Raw genomic sequence first — 18855 nt, 5'->3', positions numbered from 1 at the left:
TAAAAAACCATACTTAGTCAACATGTAAGTAAAGATAGTTGAATTGGTATTTTTCTTTTTAAGAAAGTAAGTCCTGTAGGACATCTGCATGCATCCCATCACCTAGATTTTCCTGGGGTATTTTATATCTGGATGCCTTGTGGTTTGGAAATGTCTTAAATCTCAAGAAAGGATAAATTTGACTAAGGTGTACAAACTCCCAGATATTTTAATATATCACTTGGCCCAGCTGGTTCTTTGGCAGAGTGTTAGGAGTCAGAAGTCAACCTGCAGAAAGGTATTATATTATTTAGTTTTCTCATTGCTGGGACAAACTATGTGATACCTACAAATTAAAGAAGGAAGTATTTATTTTGTCTCATGGTTTCAGAGGGTTCAGTCCATGGCTAGCTGGCTTGAAGACAGAAACATCATGGCAGAGGAATGTTAAGGAGCAAAGCTGTTTAGTTCATGGTGGCTGAGAAGTAGAGAAGTGAAACAGCAACAGACAGGGAAGGCCCAGGGGCTATCTACAGACCCTACAGTCATGCTTCTATGACTAACCCACACACACCCAGAAGTATGTTTTGCTAATCCCTTAGGTGGCTCCCACAACAATGGAACTGACAGTTAAACTTAAACCATCATAGGCAGATTATTTTAAAGCTCCGCTGACACATAAGTCCTAAGATTCAGGATTTTCTGGTGTAAGACCTAAGGAAGAGCCTGAAGCACACTAGTCAAAGGGAAAGCCGGAAGATATTTCAAAACTAAGCAGGCCCAGGTTGAGTCTAAGATTTTAGCACAAAGGAAGGCAAATATGTTCTGGGCTCTAAATAGGGAGAGTCCAGAAGGTGGCTATTTTTCAGGAATAGCATTAGGGTTAAGAGGTGGAAGGCAGTGAGTTTTGTTCTAAAATTGGAAGTGTGAAAAACAGAAGAGTACCTGAAAAAGGAGAATTCACAGATATATGATCTTGGGCAACCCACGTAACAAAAATGGAGTGTAATCCTTTCCCTTTACTCAGTTACTACAAGGATCAGAAGAAGAAATTCAAGAGCAGCAATAACATATGCTATGAATTTTAACTACAAGGCTGAGTATGTAGCTCAGTGGAAGATGTGTGCTTAGCATGCATGGGCCCCTTGGTTTAATTTCCAATATTACATATACAAATTAGCTACCCCAGGGCCTAGGCTCTACTGCCTATACATTGAAAAATGGCTGCGCATTTACTATGTTCACAACCTCATTCTGTGTTAAGTATTATGGACAAAGTGTTTTCTATATTCAGCTTACAAAGCAGTCTGAGAGCTTCAGACTTGTGTAGTGACCCTAAGCTAGTCAGGGCCTTAGAAGCAAAGACAAGAACAGAGCTACCAGAACCTTCAATTCATTTCCTTGGCCTCTATGAACTTCACACTCCTTTCTTTTCTACTTTTTTCCCTTATTTAATTAAAATGGTTCTAATCACTTTTGTTTTTCATTTTGTTTTTGTTTTATCTTGAGACAGAGTCTCATCATATCATTAGGCTGTCCTTGAACTCATTATATAATCTAAGATGGCCTCAAACTTGTGGTGATCTTCATGCCTCAGCCTCTCAAGTATTGAGATTATAAGCACATACCAGTATGCCTGGCTAGATTTTGTGTTTGCTTGTGATGATTCATTTATTCTTTTTGTGATTCTGTGGATCAAGGCTTTCTATATGCTAGGCAAGTGCCTTTCTGCTGAACTACAAACTCTGGTTCTAAATCTGAACATCAAACTGCCTGTACATCTTCCCAGCCAGAATTTGGGGACAATGAGTTCATTTCTTAAAAGGATGATATAAAATTTCAGTTAATTTATATTAACTGAAATTATATGTGTCGGGAGCAAGAAGAGAAAGGAAGAACTTCTGTTCTGGCACTGGGATGTCACTCCACTAATTCTAAACTAGTCCACTAAATTGGAGCTATTCCAAAATGGACAGCTCAGCATGTTTAGTGATATGTCTGGAACCACAGGAAAAAAATTGATTTCTCAACTTCAGGCTGCAAAGTTCACTTTGATACATTGGTCTTTGCATTCAAAAACCACCATACACTTTCCATATACAAAATACTGTGTCAGGAGCTGCAGAGAAAAAATAAAAAATATTTTTTCTTGGTTTGTATATTCTTTCTTCCTTACTCTTTTCCTTCTTTGCTTCTTTTCAGTATATATTTATGTGACACTTTTTTTATTTTTTTGTACCAGGGATTGGACTCCGGTCCTTGTGCTTGTAAGGCAGGCCACTGAACCACTGAGCTAAATCCCTGGCCCTGTGACACTTATTGAAACAAGTCTCCAATGGTGAGCATAAGTTAACAATCTCTACTCTTACTCTACTCTACTCAGTGCGTATGAATCAATGAATATTGATCATACAATCACACAAACATATGTAAAAAACATTGCAGTTAAGTGCATCCAAAGAATATTACAGGGAAATATGACAACACATATTAAGGAAACTTCATGAAGAAATGTGAGTCAGAAAATCCTGTTTTAGGAAAGGGTTATTTTGAATGAAGATCTAAGGAATAAATCTTAATAACAGGCAACATGGTATTGCAACATAGAGAATAGTATATAGAAAGGTCCTGTAATTAAAAAATGACCCCAGAAAGGACAGAAGAAAAGCCCAAGATTAAAGAGAGAGAAGAGTGTGACTGAGTGAGGTTGGAAGCCCAAGTCAAAATGCTTATTCATTCCACCAAAGGGAAGGAGAAAAATGTACTGCAAGGAGGCCAAGAGGGGAAGTAAAGGAAAGGCAGGTGGTGATATCATGGTAGAACAGCTAAGGAACAGAGAGAGGAGCAATTGGAACTGGGGTAGATGGTGATAGTAGTACAGATGAACATAAATGTAGGAGACCTGACATATCTATGAAGTAAAGTCTATGTTACGCAATGGGCTGATTCTTGGTGAAGCAGAGGCAGTCTCAAGAACTACAGGTCTATCTAGTTAATGGATTCATCATGGTAGGGAATGGTAGAATAGGACCAACTTTTGGTGAGTGTCTTTATGACTTTTTTGCCACTGGAAATAAGTACCCAAAACCTGAAACTTAAAGCAGGAGAGGTTTATTTTTGGTTCATGTATTAGAAATTTCAGCCCTTGTGCAGTCAGGTGGCATGGTTGAAAGGCCTGAGCAGAGGGAAGGTACTCATGTCATGGTAGCCAGAAAGCAAAGAGAGAAAGGAGGAACGAAGGAGGGAGATACACCCTTCCAGGACACACCCATAGTGACCTGCCTCTTCCAACAAAGCCCTGTCTTTTAACATCAAGCCAGGTTAGAGCTCCCATAATGAAATCACTTTCCATAAGCCGCTGCTGCTAAGCACATGAGGCTTCAAAGGGACATCCAGATATGTAACAGTGGGGGAACACATATTCATCTACCATACTTCCTCAGTGTCCTTGTGATTCATAGTAGTTACCTGCATAACAGTTGGATTATTCACTTTCCATTATTTTGTGGAAAGCCAGGAAAGACTAGGACAATAGGGTGGTTCCAAAAATGGCCAAAGCTATAGAAGGAAGTATTAATTGTCCTAAATGCCATGTTGTGAAAATGTATATTAGATATTGGGAAATGGGAAGAAAATATTTAAGTGGGAAGGGACTCAATGGAAGGAAGAGGGGGAAAGAAAGGAAGGGACAAGAAAATAAAGAGAATAGAAAGAAAAAATGGAAGAAAGCTTTTGTAAATAAGGAGAGAAAGAGGGGTTTAAGAGAGGGGAGGGCACTTGGGAAAAAAGAAGAATCCAGATATATCATATACAGGTATAAACTCCCTATGATGAATGTGATCACTATAAATATATCTAAAATGTATTGACTAAATTAAAAAAAAGAGTTTGATGTTGATCCTAAGACAATGAGGATTTACGTAGAATTTTAAGCAGATAAATGTCATTATGATATTAGATTTTGTGTTTGCAAGGATCTCCCGATGGTATAAAAGTGTAGACTAGCTAGGCAGGGAACTGACAACATGCAGACCAGGGAGAAATCTGTTACATCAGTGTTGGTCACACCCTAGAGTTCTTCAGTCTCAGTCTATTGACATTTGTGCTAGAGATTCTTCACTGTGGGTGCTGTCCTGCACCCCATAAGACGTTGAGCAGCATCCCTGGCCTTTACCCGCTAGATGCCAGTAGCACCACTTCTCCCAGTCATAACAATAAAAAATACATTTTCATATATAATTCCCAAGAAGACAAACTCTTCCAACCCAGAATCACTTGTCTTAATTGAAGATGAGTAGGATTGGAGAGAAGTGGACACATTTGAGAGATGCAAAGGAAACAGAATATGTAGAGCATTACGGCTCGCAGAATCTAGAGATAAGTGAGGGAGAAAGAGGTGTAAGGAACACTGAGATGAAGGGGAGAACGGAACATAGTCAGGCTTTTCATCCACAGCCCACATTTATTACTGTAGCCTCAGTGTGCTGACTTACCCAGTGACCCAGAGGCAGAAAGTCTTCGACAATGATAACTGCCCACAAAACACAACTACACAGTTTTCATCCACTTGTTGAAAAGCGAGACTATTCACACTTTGTTCATGTGAGGATCTGTAAGGTTATGCAGGTTAAAAGTCCCGCCCGTAGGAACAAATGAGTTCTGAATTCCAGTTCCACTTGAGTTATTAACCCAATGTCTAGATGTTAGGGCAGCATTTACCCAGAAACAAAAAGCCTTTTGTTAATATGCTCAAAGTGCCTTAGCTATGACTAATTTTTTTTTTCCTTTAATAAAGACAAGGCTTTAAGCTGGGGATTTGGCTGTGGCTCCGTTGCCTGCCTTTCAAGCACAAGGGCCCAACAGTTCGATCCCTGGTATTAAAAAAAAAAAAAAGACAAGGTTTTTTCTCTTGGTCTGATGACAGTAATTTGCATTTTCTAATCAATAAGAAGGTAAGGAATTTTGATTACATGGCATATGCTTGCTTTGAATCCTGAGAAGTTAAAATGTAATACTTGCTATAGATGTGAAATACCAATAAAAAACAGTAAAAATCATCCACTGTAGTACAGATTTCTGGTTACTTACTCCTGCATCCATTCCTCTTCTCTTTCCTTAGATAAAGGAACGAGAGGAAAAGATTCATTTCAAGACGCCTCACTGCTCTGTGAAGGAACTATATTTCCTAGTCTGTCTTGCAGGCTGGTGTAGTCACGTAACTAAGTTTTAGTAAGTGGGAAACAAGCAAGAATGTGGGACTCTAAAGTGGAAAACGACAGGCTCTCTTTGGTGCTACTCCTTTCCTACTACCTGGAATGCTGATGAAATCGCAAGAGTTTCAGTAGACGCTTCAAATATTCGAAAATTGTGGTCCTTTGCTAAGAGAATGAAAGAATAACATGGGAAAACCTAAATCCCTGACGCCTGTGTCCACCATACTTCTTCTGGAACTCTGGGGTTTATTATGTGGGAAAGACAATAAACCTTATTATATTTTGTGTAGTAAACTAGTATTATTTTGCATTTTGTTTCTTATGCGAATAAATTTAATTCCAACTGATTTTTAAACTCTTTTACAGGCACAACTATAAATAAATTTGGCCTGCGGTATAGCTCAAAGTCACTGAGTATGTATTTGTTTTATTTAGTTCATTGATTCTTTTCCTATAAAATTTTCAGATCTTTTTTTGTTCCTCATTGAGTTTATTGGTAACTTTTAGGTATACAGTAAAGTTACATTCATCATTGGGATCTTGTTCCTTTTCATGACAGGTCTTGGTTCTCATCTTTTCCCCTTATCCCTGCTCTCCCTTCATCAGCTCCTCCCCTCCCCATTTACAAATACTTTATTTCCATTTTTTCATTTTCTCATTTTTTCCTTTCCCCTTATTAACTTTCCCCTACCCCTCCCATTTCCCCTACACCTTTACCCCTTTTCTTCCTATTTCACATTGACAATTATATCATTAGGATCTTATGTACCATTAAAAAATTTGAGATTCTTATGGTGAGAGAAAATATAAAAATCTATGTTAAGCACAGGAACCCAAGAGGCTGTATTTTACATAATGAGACATAGGAAGTATTAACAAGGTGGCATTTAGATTCAGAGTATATGAATGAGGATAACTTGGCTTGAATTAGATAACCTGGAAATTTCTTGTGACTTTCCTGGGACTGATTAAAAAAATGCATTTTCCTAAGATTGAGCCATCTGCAGGATTCTGTCCAAACAATAACAATTTATAAATAGAAATTGTAACTTATATTGCAGAACACATGCTCAGTAGTTTAATAAGAAAAGTTGGATAACAAATGAGTACCTCAAATCTAGAAAAAACAGTTCTGGGAAGAATCAATCATGAAGAAAAATATAAACACAAGTTTTTATTTTAAAAAAAGATTAACTTCACTGATAATATAATAAGTGCTATTTTGTAATTAGCATACAGTCTCTTCCTTTCTTTATATTTTCACTAAGTGGACTGATTATTTTAGTCTTACTTATAGTTGCATGGAGTAGGTTGACACACTGCCTATAGATCACCGTGGATGTCATGAAGTTGAAGATTTCAGGCATCGTATGGGACAAGGAAGGATAAAATAGCCAGAAATTTGAAGTGAAGGAAAGAAAGAAAGAAGAAGAAGATAATGATCCAAAAGTTGATATCAAGTATCAGATCCAAAGGAATGCAGAAAGGAAAGTTGATCCACAAATCTAGAAACCAAAAGGCTGGATAATTCTGCCACTGAGATGAATGGAGACAAGCTCTGGTAACTACAGGCATGGGCCAACTTCAGTGTGACTACTTTGAGGACCTGAAGCCGGTGCCCATACAATTTAAATACAAGGAACACCATCTCTCTTGGGACATTATTCACGGTAAGCCTGGCTTTCCCTGGTGGCATTTTTTCAAGTTTTAACATTTCCTGATATTCGTTGAGTTTGCGGTCTTAGTCTCACAACATGCCTGTGCTTATTTTCCTGCCAAGAATTAATAAGAGAGGTGCTCCTGCCAAACTTGACATAATTATCTTAAAATCTCTCTATCACGGAGGAGTGCCATGCAAACAAGAGATGTCCAAAGATGTCGGTTGTGAATGCATGAATATATGGATCCAGTAACGAACACATAAATGCTAATATGAGAAGCTTGAGCTGTTTTCTGTCTTGTAAGCATTCTATATTAAATTATCTAAGATTTCATTCCAGAAAGTAATCAGAATGGCTAACATATCAATTCTTACCTCGATCTAAAACATAAAGCATGAACCAAATGAATAAAATTTATACCATGAATTATTAATTTTTCTCTTCTAAAACTGAGGCTTTTTTTCTTTTTGGTGGTTGTTTATTTTATTTATTTATTTTTTGGGGTACCAGGGGTTGAACTTGGGTCCTTGTGCTTGCAAGGCCGGCCAACGAACCACTGAGCTAAATCCCCGGCCCTTTGATGGTTGTTTAAATGAACATTCTAATTTTATCTATTTATCAGGTAGTTGACGTTATGAGGTAAAAAGTTGAATAAGACATGCTTCTTGTCCTCATGCATAAGAAGTGTGAGTGGGTTGGCAGGTTCATATATAAATCACTCAAAAGTGTGATGGAGTAGAGCCAAGGACAAAATAAAGGAAAGCCAAAGGACAAAGGGGAAAAGTGACAAAGACGAACAACACGATGTAAACTGCAGAAGAGGAATGCTTGGCACCACGGCCATACTACATGTCAAGCTCTCAATCTTTTTAAAGTGGAAGCATCGATACTATCCTATAAAGACATGTATACAACTAATCGCTCGATCAGTAATACTCCCCACTTACTCAGCACTCACTGTGCCCAAGAATTTTCTCGTTTTGTTCCTACTAGCCACTCTAAGAGATAGATGATATTGACCCCACTCTGTTAAGGAAAATGTTCCCAAGGAAATAAATCCACCTGTGCAACACACTCAGACTGCCAACAGGAGGACAAATATCGATGTATGGATGACGGAGCCAAACTTTATGCTATTTCCCCTCTCATTTGTAAGCAGGGAGAGGTCTTTTGACTTTGGGATAGGAAAACTGGCTGAATGAATGTGAATGCTCTTAAATCTCATCTTAACAGCACTCCCCAGGGACAGAGAGCTCCAGGGTCTCCAGCAACTAGATATCATGGCACGACACAAAAAACAGTTTCACAATGCATTTCTTCTCATGTTAGTTTAAATATTGCCTGACATTCTTAACTAAGCAATACTTTTTTTATTTTCTATGTTTTTATTTAAGTATAGAATTTAGAAGCAGGATGAATTGGGATTGACAGGTTAATTGACAAATTATATGAAGTCTGAATGTCTCGTCATTGGGAAAATCTCCACCTCAAATGTGGCTCTGGTAATTAAATTGGGTGGTATAGGCAGTACAGTAAATACTTGAGGCTTTTGTCTAGAAAGCTAATAGATACATACTGTGAAAGGTACACACTAACAAAACAGTACCATTATTAGCAATTATTTTTACTGCTACTCATATTTTGGTTCCTTTTCAAATTAATATTTTAGCTCTTATTTCTAATAATAAAGGTTGAAATTAGAGCTCTTGAAACTTAGAAAATCTTCAACATTACATCCAGAAAGACAACTAATTTCCTAGACCATTTATTACATAAAGCTCTCTAAATTCAAACTAAAAGAGCTCTGGTTCTATTTATAATTTTTTTAAAAATTATGATTACCCTTAGTCTCCAGATTTCTTTTATTCCCTTGCCTGGCAAAAGTTCACACCATATTTTCCAACGTGAAGTAATTTACATTTTTCAAGGCCAAGTTTCTTTTTGTGTAGACAGTTCTAACTTCCTTGGATTACATTTCTGGTGTCCCTGGTGTTTGATACTCTTCCCAAGCTAGGATCATCTTAAAATTTTATGAGTATGTTTTGAGGCCTGCGTCTTCCCCCAACACATTAAAAAATATTGAGTTAGAAAGAATCTCACACATATCCCTATGGTAACCTCACTTACTACATCTCACTAATTCAACAAAGATTCCTATGAAATTTATTCAACTCACTTCAACAAATGTTTATGATGGCCCCATATATAGTGGAGGCTTGAAGTAAAGATGTGAATCAGCTCCATTCCCTGGCTTCAATGAAATCACATGTTCATTACCCCCATGAAACCATTTAGCACCTGAGAACTATACTATAATTTTTGCCCAATGCAAAGATGAGAGAACACATCTTATTTGCTTAAATCTTGTATAGCTTACTATTAATTTATCAAATATAGGGATTATGGATAGCAGCTATGTGCTTGTACTCTTGCTTTATTATTTGTAGACTAATTTACAGTGGAAGAAGCAAATGGTTTTGAAGTTGAAAGACACTAGAGAGATTACTTGGTGTGGCATTTCAATGGCATAGAGAGAGTGCAGTTGTTCAGAGATGATCCAAGTGAGTTAGCAGAACATCCAGTAGTGTACAGTGTATATCTTCTACTCTTCTGTCTGCCTTGGTAAATTATGTATGTTTTCTTTTCTTTGACAATAAGCTCATTAAAGACTAGGTATAGTTATTGTACCTTATGTATTAAATATGAATTGATTATATATAAAATGATAGATGACAGTTTTGTGACTTTGTGTTTTGGGTATGAGAGAGAAGCGACTAATAATCCCCCAAAACCTCTTTCTTCTTTTGCCATCATGAGTTATTGCTGGGATGTGGCCACCTGAGTTTCCTTTGCATCCATATGGGGCCACCTGGCTAGTTTTCAATTGTCCTGTGGAAATAAGGTGTGTTACTTGAGTGGAAGGCTGTTAAACAGTACGCCTGATACCTGTACTTTCTTCCTTTTTCTTTTATATGCAAAAGATTCCAAAATATGAGAGATATGATAGAGCCTGGATAAAATAAGAAGCCCAAGAAATGAAAACTGTATGTGGAGGAGAGCATCTCTTGATTAATCACACCTACACCATTAAATGAGTTAATATGTCAGATTTTTTTGACACTGTGACAAAAATGACAATAAAATCAATTTTAAGAAGGAAAGTTTACAAGGAGGAGAGCTTTGGAGGTTTTAGTCCATAAGTCAATTGGTCTCATTGCTGAGCCAGTACATCCATCCACTCCTGGACCACATGGCAGAGGAGCTACTTATGTCATGGTGACCAGAAAGTCAAAGAGAAAGAAGGGACCGGGACTCCATATTCCCTTCAAGGCCACCCCCTCCATGACCTCACTTCCTCCAACTAGGCCCCACCTCTTTAACATTCTACCACCTCTCAATAGTGCCACGGGCTAAGGACCACGCCTTCAACAGGGGGCCTTTGGGAAACACTTAACCAAACCACAGCAGCTAGGAACAAACTATAAACTTTTGCTTTATCAAGTCACTGGCTTGAGGCAATATTTTGCCACAGTAGCTAAAATTATCCTAACTTAGAGGTCACTGTAGAAAGCCCTTAAGGTTAAAGGATTAGGCAATTACATTTTGAAGGTGTTGGACTGTGCATACTAAGGGGAGTTCAATGACTTAATTTTTTTTTGAAATGACTTTTCATTCTGGTCTCCTATCTCTTTCTGATTGATTTTGTCAGGGACAGATTCTCCTTTATTTAAAAATATCTCAAAGACATCAGCTCTTGAATGATGTTTCCTGATGTAACAGAAGAATGCAAAAGCTCTGGGAAAAGAACTTAAGAAAGTGGGTGCATCAATGCCATTAATGCTGCTCCCCATCAGCACTTCTCTCCTTAAACTCAGAGAGAGACTTTACTGCCTGTGTCCTTGCATCTAGCCAGGAGGGAGTGATTTTATAATCAAGAAGTGAGAGGGGCAAAAAAATGTGTCACTTTGAGGCCCCAAAATTTGAACTGGTGAGCTAGTCCTTCACTCTCTCTTGTCCTCTAAAGTGGTTACTCTAGAAATTGCTGGTGTCTTAAATAGTAGGGTCATGAGTTTAGAAAAAAGTTGAATCTCTAAGGCATCAGATGCAGCAACACTTCTTCCAACTCTCAGCCAACTTTTCAGGAAAATGACATAAATGTTGGTGCCAAGGCACTGAGATTGACATTTTAATTTCTATTGTAGTGGTTAATATCAGTTGTCCTAAATGTCCAGTTGTGTGAAGTGTAAAGAAGAGGATGTTTTTGGAGAGGGCTACTTACATAGTTTGAAAGTTTTATATATATATTTTTTTCTTTTTTGGTATCGGGGATTGAACTTGGGTCCTTGCACTTGCAAGGCAGGCCACCGACGCTGAGCTATAGAAGAGGATGTTTTTGGAGAGGGCTACTTACATAGTTTGAAAGTTTTATATATATATTTTTTTCTTTTTTGGTATCGGGGATTGAACTTGGGTCCTTGCACTTGCAAGGCAGGCCACCGAACCGCTGAGCTAAATCCCAGCCCCTTATATATTTCTTAATCAGGTGTGGCAAACAAATGGAGGAAGCAAACTTTTGTGGGATGAAGAGACCACCACTGAATTTCCAGGAAAGCTGCTGAAAGCTGCACCCTGTTAATTCTAGCAGTGTGAGAGAAAAAGATGACCTGAGTTTCTTATTAAAACAACCCATTTGCCCATCAGTTGGAGACTGGACAAAAAAGATGTAGTTTTTCTATAAAATGGAGTACTACTCAGCCATAAAGAATGAGAAACTAGAGTCATTCATAGGAAAATGGATACATATTGAGGATATACTCCTAAGTGAAATAAATACCGAATAGTTTGTAATACCGAATAGTTTCTCTGGTGTGATAAACTATAATGGTACATAAGATCCTAATGATATAATTGACAATGTGAAATAGGAAGAAAAGTGCTAAAGGAAGGGAGATGGGAAGGGTAGGGGATGCTGCCATCACAGGCTGCATTTTCCTGGTGCTTCTTGGCTCTTAAACATCTCATGCTCTTATCTTTAGTTTTCCTTCCCCCCAAGGCCACAGCGGTCTGGAGAGGTTAGACCTGTTTCTCCAGGACCAAACCTATAAAGGGCAACCTGGCCTGTGATAGGGTAAAGGTAGCCCACTCCTCATAAATAAGCAATAGCCCAGCCCCAAACTGATAAAAGGACCTTCCTTTCTTTGTTCTTCTCTTCTCTCTCTCTTCCCTCTCTCCTCTCTCCCTAAGCTGCCTTCCCTAATAAAATCTCCTGTGGGACCTCTCCATGTGTGGCCTAGTTGTTGAGCATCACTGTGCCTCTACAATGACTACGAAACTTTCTACTGTAGCCTGAAATATTTCCTTTACCCCTGTAAGGATAGCTATTACTAGATTCTGCTGTTCAAAGAATGTTGAAGTATGTCCATGTGGTGTTTGAAAAAGTAGAAGTTTTAAAGCCATAAAGTTTCAACTTCAGGTTCTGCTCTAAATCACAATGTCTCTCAGATTCTGCAGGACCTTACTATATGTGTCCTATTATCTTATATCTAAAAAAAAAAAAAAAAAAAAAAAAGCAAGATCAACGCCACCTCTGATCCCACCTCTCTCCCCAGGCTATGTTCCTTCAATTTCTATGCCTTCCTTGAAAAGATTATCAGTATTTGGCCTAATTCCTTCCTCTGTTAGTCTCTCTTAGTACTTTCCAGCTGGTCTTTAGTCCCTACAACTTCACTAAAACTGTCTTTATGAATACCTCTTATGACCTACATGTCACATAATATTTCTGTTATCTTACTAACCTACCTTATATACAAACATAAGGTTGATCAAATGCAATACTGCATATTAGAAGAAAATGATTCCATATCTTCAAGATTATACAGTTATTTCTAACCTAGAATTTTATGTCCAACTAAGTTAAAAATAAATATGCAGGTAAAGATCATTTTATAACTGTTAAAGTCTTAAAATATGCTCATTAGCTATTTCTCTAGAAATTACAGAATGGCATATAGCACTAATTGAGAGAATAAATCAAGAATCAAAAAGACATGGGATGCAGGAGCGAAGAGTCCTACACAGGAGATGGGGAAGAGAATTCCTAGATGATCCTACACAAAAGACCTGCATGACAGTTGTCTTACTTTCTAATGGCTGAGCCACAACGCCTGACACCCAAACTGTAAAGAGGACAGATTTATTTAGGCTTACAGCTTATAGAAGTTCCAGTCCATAGTTGGCTGGCTGCAATGCAGGACAGTGTGGCAGAAGTGCAGGATAGAGGTTGGTTGATTGTGGCATGGCAGCAGGAAGCAGAAAAGTCAAGGGAGGATTGCCGGAAAGACTCTTCTAGGCCACATGCCCAGTGGCCCACCTCCTCCAACCAGGCTTCACCTTTCAGTATCACTCATACATTGCTTAGTATCAATCACATCACCACGATCCAATCACTTCCCAAAGGCCTTACCTATGAGTGCATGAGGTTTTGAGGGGACATCTGTACACACGCCATAGCAATTGAGCAGCATCCTCAGATAGTATGGCCCAGAGTGGTGCAGGAAATGGAAAGCACCAGCAAGTCTGACTATATTAAGAAGATTCTATAGTTTTACAGGGGTTGAATAGCTCGAGACAGAAAACTAAACAATGGAAATTACCAGGCTATTATTATCCATAGATAAAATCTAGGGTGCTAGAAATACACAGCCAGGTGTGGTGGCACTGGCCTGTAATCCTACTCTGGGAGGCTGAAGCAGAAGATCTAGAGATTGAACAAAGCTGGGCAACTTACTGACTTATTAAGGCCCTTTCTCAAAGTAAAAAATAAAAAAGGACTGGGGATGTAGCTCAATGCAAAAGTCCTTGGTTCAATCCCTAGTATCAGAGACCCTAGTATTACTTATTTCAATCCCTAGTAATGTCTATGACTAACTTAATTCTCTTCACAGCAAGAACAAAACAGATAATATATAAAATTTAAAAATTTAGCAAAGGCACTATAAGGTTTTAGACATATGGAGCTAAATGTTAGAAGAAATAGTGAAAATGACTGCTTCTGTTGATGAATCACTAAGGAAAGAGGGAGTATTGTCCTATTTATTATAAACTTTGAAGAAATGTTTAAATTTTTATATAATACATGCATTAATTTGATTAAAATAATTTAGCCCAGGAAATAATAAGTGGGCATATATACCTGTGTGTATGTATGTATACATATTCAATAAAATATATACACTCAAGTTGCTTTTTTATTTCATAAAGTAATGTATCCTAGAACATAATATATGGCCATGTTTGTTTATCTGCATGTTTGAAATCCATAGAGAAATATAGCCTTAATTAGTTACAAAAATACCTTTTGTAGGAGCAATAGCTAAAATTCTGTCAACTGATTTTTAGAATAAAAATGAGCCAATCTGGGTATCATCTATTACAAGACTGGCAAGTTTCCATAATTACTGCATCAGTAAGCAAAGAGAATTTTAAACAGAGCAATGACAATCATTCAGTTGTAAGAAGTACCCATTGATATTTCGTTTTTGTGACTAAATTAGCATATTTTGTTTTTCTAAATCTTTATACCTCCCAGAGTGCACAAGAAGAAAAATATATTCAAAGTCCTACATTTTCTAGTTACATATTTTGATTCGTGATATTTTTATATTTAAAATAATTTTTATCCTTTTTGATAGAATATATTTAAACATTAAAGACTACCTGTTTATATTTTTTAAAGATATAACAAGTTTCTTCACCTCACTGAATCATGTCTAATATTAAGAAAATGAATGAGAACCATGCCCAGTTTGGTGTTTAGGAAACTGTGCACTTAATTGTTTTTTTAAAAAATGTGATTATTTTTGTTTTACACATTTCTTAATAGGTGAGCAAAAACTATTCCCATGAAGAAAATTACTCTCTGTGGTACTGCACATTAGATATCTTAAGATTAGTTTTTTCAAATATTCATATGGCTTTCATATACAATTACATAATCAATGAATAATCTAATCAGTATTTTAAAAAACAAATTGTGAAAGAAAGCAAGCAAGCAAAGGGAGGAAGGAAGGAAGGAAAGAAGAAAGGAAAAAGATAAGAAAAAGAAAAAAGAGAGCCTCTACATTGTAAAGAAATGAAGTTTCCAAAAGAGTATTTTTGCTCACTTCTAAATTAGCATAAATATTGTCAGGGTGAAGAGATAAGCCATGGTCACTGCAAGCTGGTGAATAAGATAGCCGAACTGGATACAGTTGCTGCAGTAATATCTCATTGCTTTCTGGGCTACGTCCCTGGCGAATTCTGCCCTATTTGTAACCATAGAGCTGCCAATTCATGAGTTCCAGAAGAAATTGGAAGGAGCAAATAAAAGAAAGGGAAGTAGAGGTGTATGGCTTTCAAATAGCCACCAATCACTGACAGTTCTTAAAATTCTGCTCATAATTGTAAAGCTTAAAATGTATGTTTGATTGTCATGAAGACAAATCTATTCAATTTGATGTAAGATAGAATTCATTCAGAAATTATGTGAGTCTGTCCTTTTAAGATAAAGGTGGTTTTCACAGATTTCTTAAAGATTATTCACAATTTATGAAGTGCTTCTTAACATGTACACTAATTATAGCTAGTTTGAAAAATCTTGTATATACTCATGGGTTAAATTTATTTAAAATAACCAAATAAATTACTTTTCCATATTAACTAAAGTGTCCTAAATAAAAGCTTATCATTATTTTTTTTTAGTGATCTTCATACAAGCAGTTAGTGTTTTTTCCTTTTTTTCCTGGCAGCGAATCTTGCAACTTTTATTTCTGGGCTCAGCTGCATTCTGCTGCATTTTCCAATATTTCCCAAAACTCTGCTCACAGCCTTACTCATTTAAGAAGCTATGAACACATCTGCATTTATTTTATTATTGTTATTACATACGACAGTGCTCTGCATTAGATTCGACTGTTATAACCTGCAATTTCCCTCTTAGATTGTATTTGTCTAAGCACGTCATCTGTAACATGTGCTAGGTTCGCATCTCTTAGGTACCATTCTTTTTCCTAGTTTAAAGATCTTGTATCTTTTATGATGCTGGATTATTCCTATTATTAACACTTTGGGTTTGGTATTGTACACTAGCATTTAATGACCGTTTTTTCTTTGTAAATGGTTTCAGAGATGGTTGTGTTTGTCTTCTGAAAAAGAACAAGCGTAATTCTCTAATGCAGTTACCTTGCCAGCTCAACATTCCCGAGGCTGCTCTGGCAAAGGGCTGTGAAAGATCAGTATTGATATTCTGTGGCATTCAAATTGTGGGGCTTCCAACGGGAAGAAGAGCATTTAGAAAATCTCGCCATGCACAGCTAATTACACTATTATAAACTAAATTTACAACAGGTGACTTGTAGGCTATGAATTGACAACAAGCACCCATTCTTTTTCTTCTACTATTTTCTCAGGAATTTACAGGCAAATTCTTTGTATGGCTCATGAATGCAGAAATCTTGAATATATTGCATGAGTCCTATACAATTTTTTGTCATCTCACAAACCAATTCTGGGTTCTTGTTTTTGCATACATTACTTTTTTACAACTCATATTCCATCTGTTTCTTATGTTCTATGATTTTTAAGTTGGAGGTTCACTCAAGTTATTTGAAAATGACTAAAGGAGAGATGATAAATAGTGACACAATACCAAAGACTTCCAGAGCTTCCTGTAATGGAACAGTCTATATTTCTAAGTGCAGAACACATAACTAGTTAACTGGTCTTTAAATCTGAAGTCTGCTTTGAATGTTCTTGACTTTGAAAACTTATCAATTGTCCAGGGAAATGTGTGCTTTATATTCAGACATGATCCATGTCTCACTGACAGCAACAATCCAACAAGCGAAGGGAATTTCCTGGTGCATATTATAAGCCATTGTTTGCCATCTTGGCTAAGATAATCCTGCTTCATTTATTGGAGGAGCATTTCAGCTGCACTGTCAACAGCAGAGGAAGATTGGGTCACTTTTTCTTCTTAGCATTTTATGTAAAAGCTGTCAAATGTTCAGGATTATTAGGCACATTAAATGTTCTATAAGACGACACGCATATCAATATTAGTGAAAAAGATTCAATAGAAAGTTCACCATCACTTTGCTTTAGCATTTATGCTAACATCATATAGTAGCATGACCAAAATTTTATATAGCTAGTTCTTTGTTTAAAAGGAACATATCCTGGCAGGTGTATCTGCTTACTCTTATAGGTGTTAGAATAAGCATATTAAAATTATTTTTTAAATAGCCTAATCTGTCTATTTATCTCTCAAAATTAAAAATGTACTCTCTTTATTTTCCAATTCATAAAATTCCAATATATCAACATAGACTTTTTAGATTTGGAGAACCAGGTTTTTAAAAACCACAATAAATTTATTAAGAATTTTTTCATCCTGATATCCATCATAAAAAGCACAGCTCCCAAGACAAGAACAGTTCATTCTGGAATGTACTTACTTTTTAAATTGTCAATATTTTATTTTACTAGTAAGATATAAGTGCTCTCTTTGTATAGTATGAATGCAATGGGCTTTACCATACAAACAGATATTGGCAGCTTCTGAATATTCGAAGTAATAAATTGAATTTTTTGAGGCATTTCAAGGTTAACATCTCATTGGTGACTAATGTTGAGTTATTGCTGTAGCAACACTTTCACACCTCTCGAAGCAGATGTAGAACCTTTCACCTTTTTTTTGTTTTTTTAAAGAAATGAACTAAAAGATGGATTCATGTCTTTAAAAAGTCTCCATGATGAATTCTGTTTTTGATGTGGCAAGAGCTCACCATATCCATTCTTCCTGCCTTCTGGCCCTGCCATACTTTCCTTCGTCCTCACAGTTAGCCAGGCTCATTGTTCTCTACATCCATAGAATTCCTTACAGTCAGAGTCCTGGGCATTTCCTATGGCACACGAAATACCCAAGATTCAATCCTGGTAGTTTTTATCATTAGATCTTTCACAGTAATGTAAAATCCTGCACATTTGCTTTCTTTATTTCAGTGTTTAGTTTACATAACAGCACAGGGAAAAAATACGTTGCATCAGATTCTATTTCCTGGACTACATCTTAGCTCTTTTACTTTAAAGTTTATTCCTCATTGCAATCCAGAGCTCTACCCCCAGATGAGTTAATAAGTTGGTTGGGCTCTGGAAGGAACCTTCCTGAAATGCAAGTAAAACTCAGCAGATATGGAAAATCTGGTACATATTTTAAATTCTCAAATACATATTTTAGATGCTCAACATTTCAGTTGTTAGAAACAAAAATGGTAGTGAACATTTTTCCAAAGCTAGCAATTATTTTAAATATTATTTATTTATTTATTCCCAAATCTGAGACTTCATGAAGAGGGAGCTTTTAAAGACATCTGGAGTGCAATTCTCCATAGTGGAGCATAGCCTTGAGGCACTATTGATGGCTTGGCCAGTGAGAAAGGAGAAGAGGAGAAATGGTTCTGGAGCTTGAATCAAAACTCTGGCTCCCAGGTCACAATGGGTCCCTCACTGAACTGGTAGGAGAGGATAGGGCCCGGAAGAGGGAGGGGTAGCGTAACGCAGCAGTGTAATTTATCATCCACTTGTACTTCCCACTACTTTCCATTCCTGTCCTTGGATGTGTAGTGTCTAACAAGCTAACTTATTGATTTTATCGCAGGAAGTAAAGGGTTGAATATGTTTTATTATTTCACAAATTTTTAACAGTTTCTGTTCATTTAATTAAATTTATTCTTTAGTTGATGCACAAAACATAAATAATCATACATGTTAATGTTTATGCCGAACATTAAATATTGAGTAATATTTGAGCCAGGTTAACATATCTACTTCCTCAAATATCTAGCTTTTCCTTGTAGTGAAACATTGCACAATTTGTTTAGCTTTTTGAGATATTCAGTACATAACTGTTACCTGGCCACCCTACTGTGTCATAGATAGACCTTCTATTGGTTAGTAGATGTTGA

The 18855-nt window shown here is 36.8% G+C and overlaps 1 long non-coding RNA gene across 1 annotated transcript in view; it reads right to left on the bottom strand.

Annotated features, from left to right (window-relative positions):
- LOC117285126 overlaps positions 1-18855 on the bottom strand; it is a 145121-nt gene that overhangs the window by 97441 nt on the left and 28825 nt on the right. The window lies entirely within an intron of this gene.

The sequence above is a fragment of the Fukomys damarensis genome, unplaced genomic scaffold (genome assembly GCF_012274545.1).
Source record: "Fukomys damarensis isolate Sample0158 unplaced genomic scaffold, DMR_v1.0_HiC HiC_scaffold_6, whole genome shotgun sequence".
NCBI classification, from domain to species: domain Eukaryota; kingdom Metazoa; phylum Chordata; class Mammalia; order Rodentia; family Bathyergidae; genus Fukomys; species Fukomys damarensis.
The sequence above is the reverse complement of the archived record's forward strand: the minus strand, read 5'-3'. Positions and strand labels throughout refer to the sequence as shown.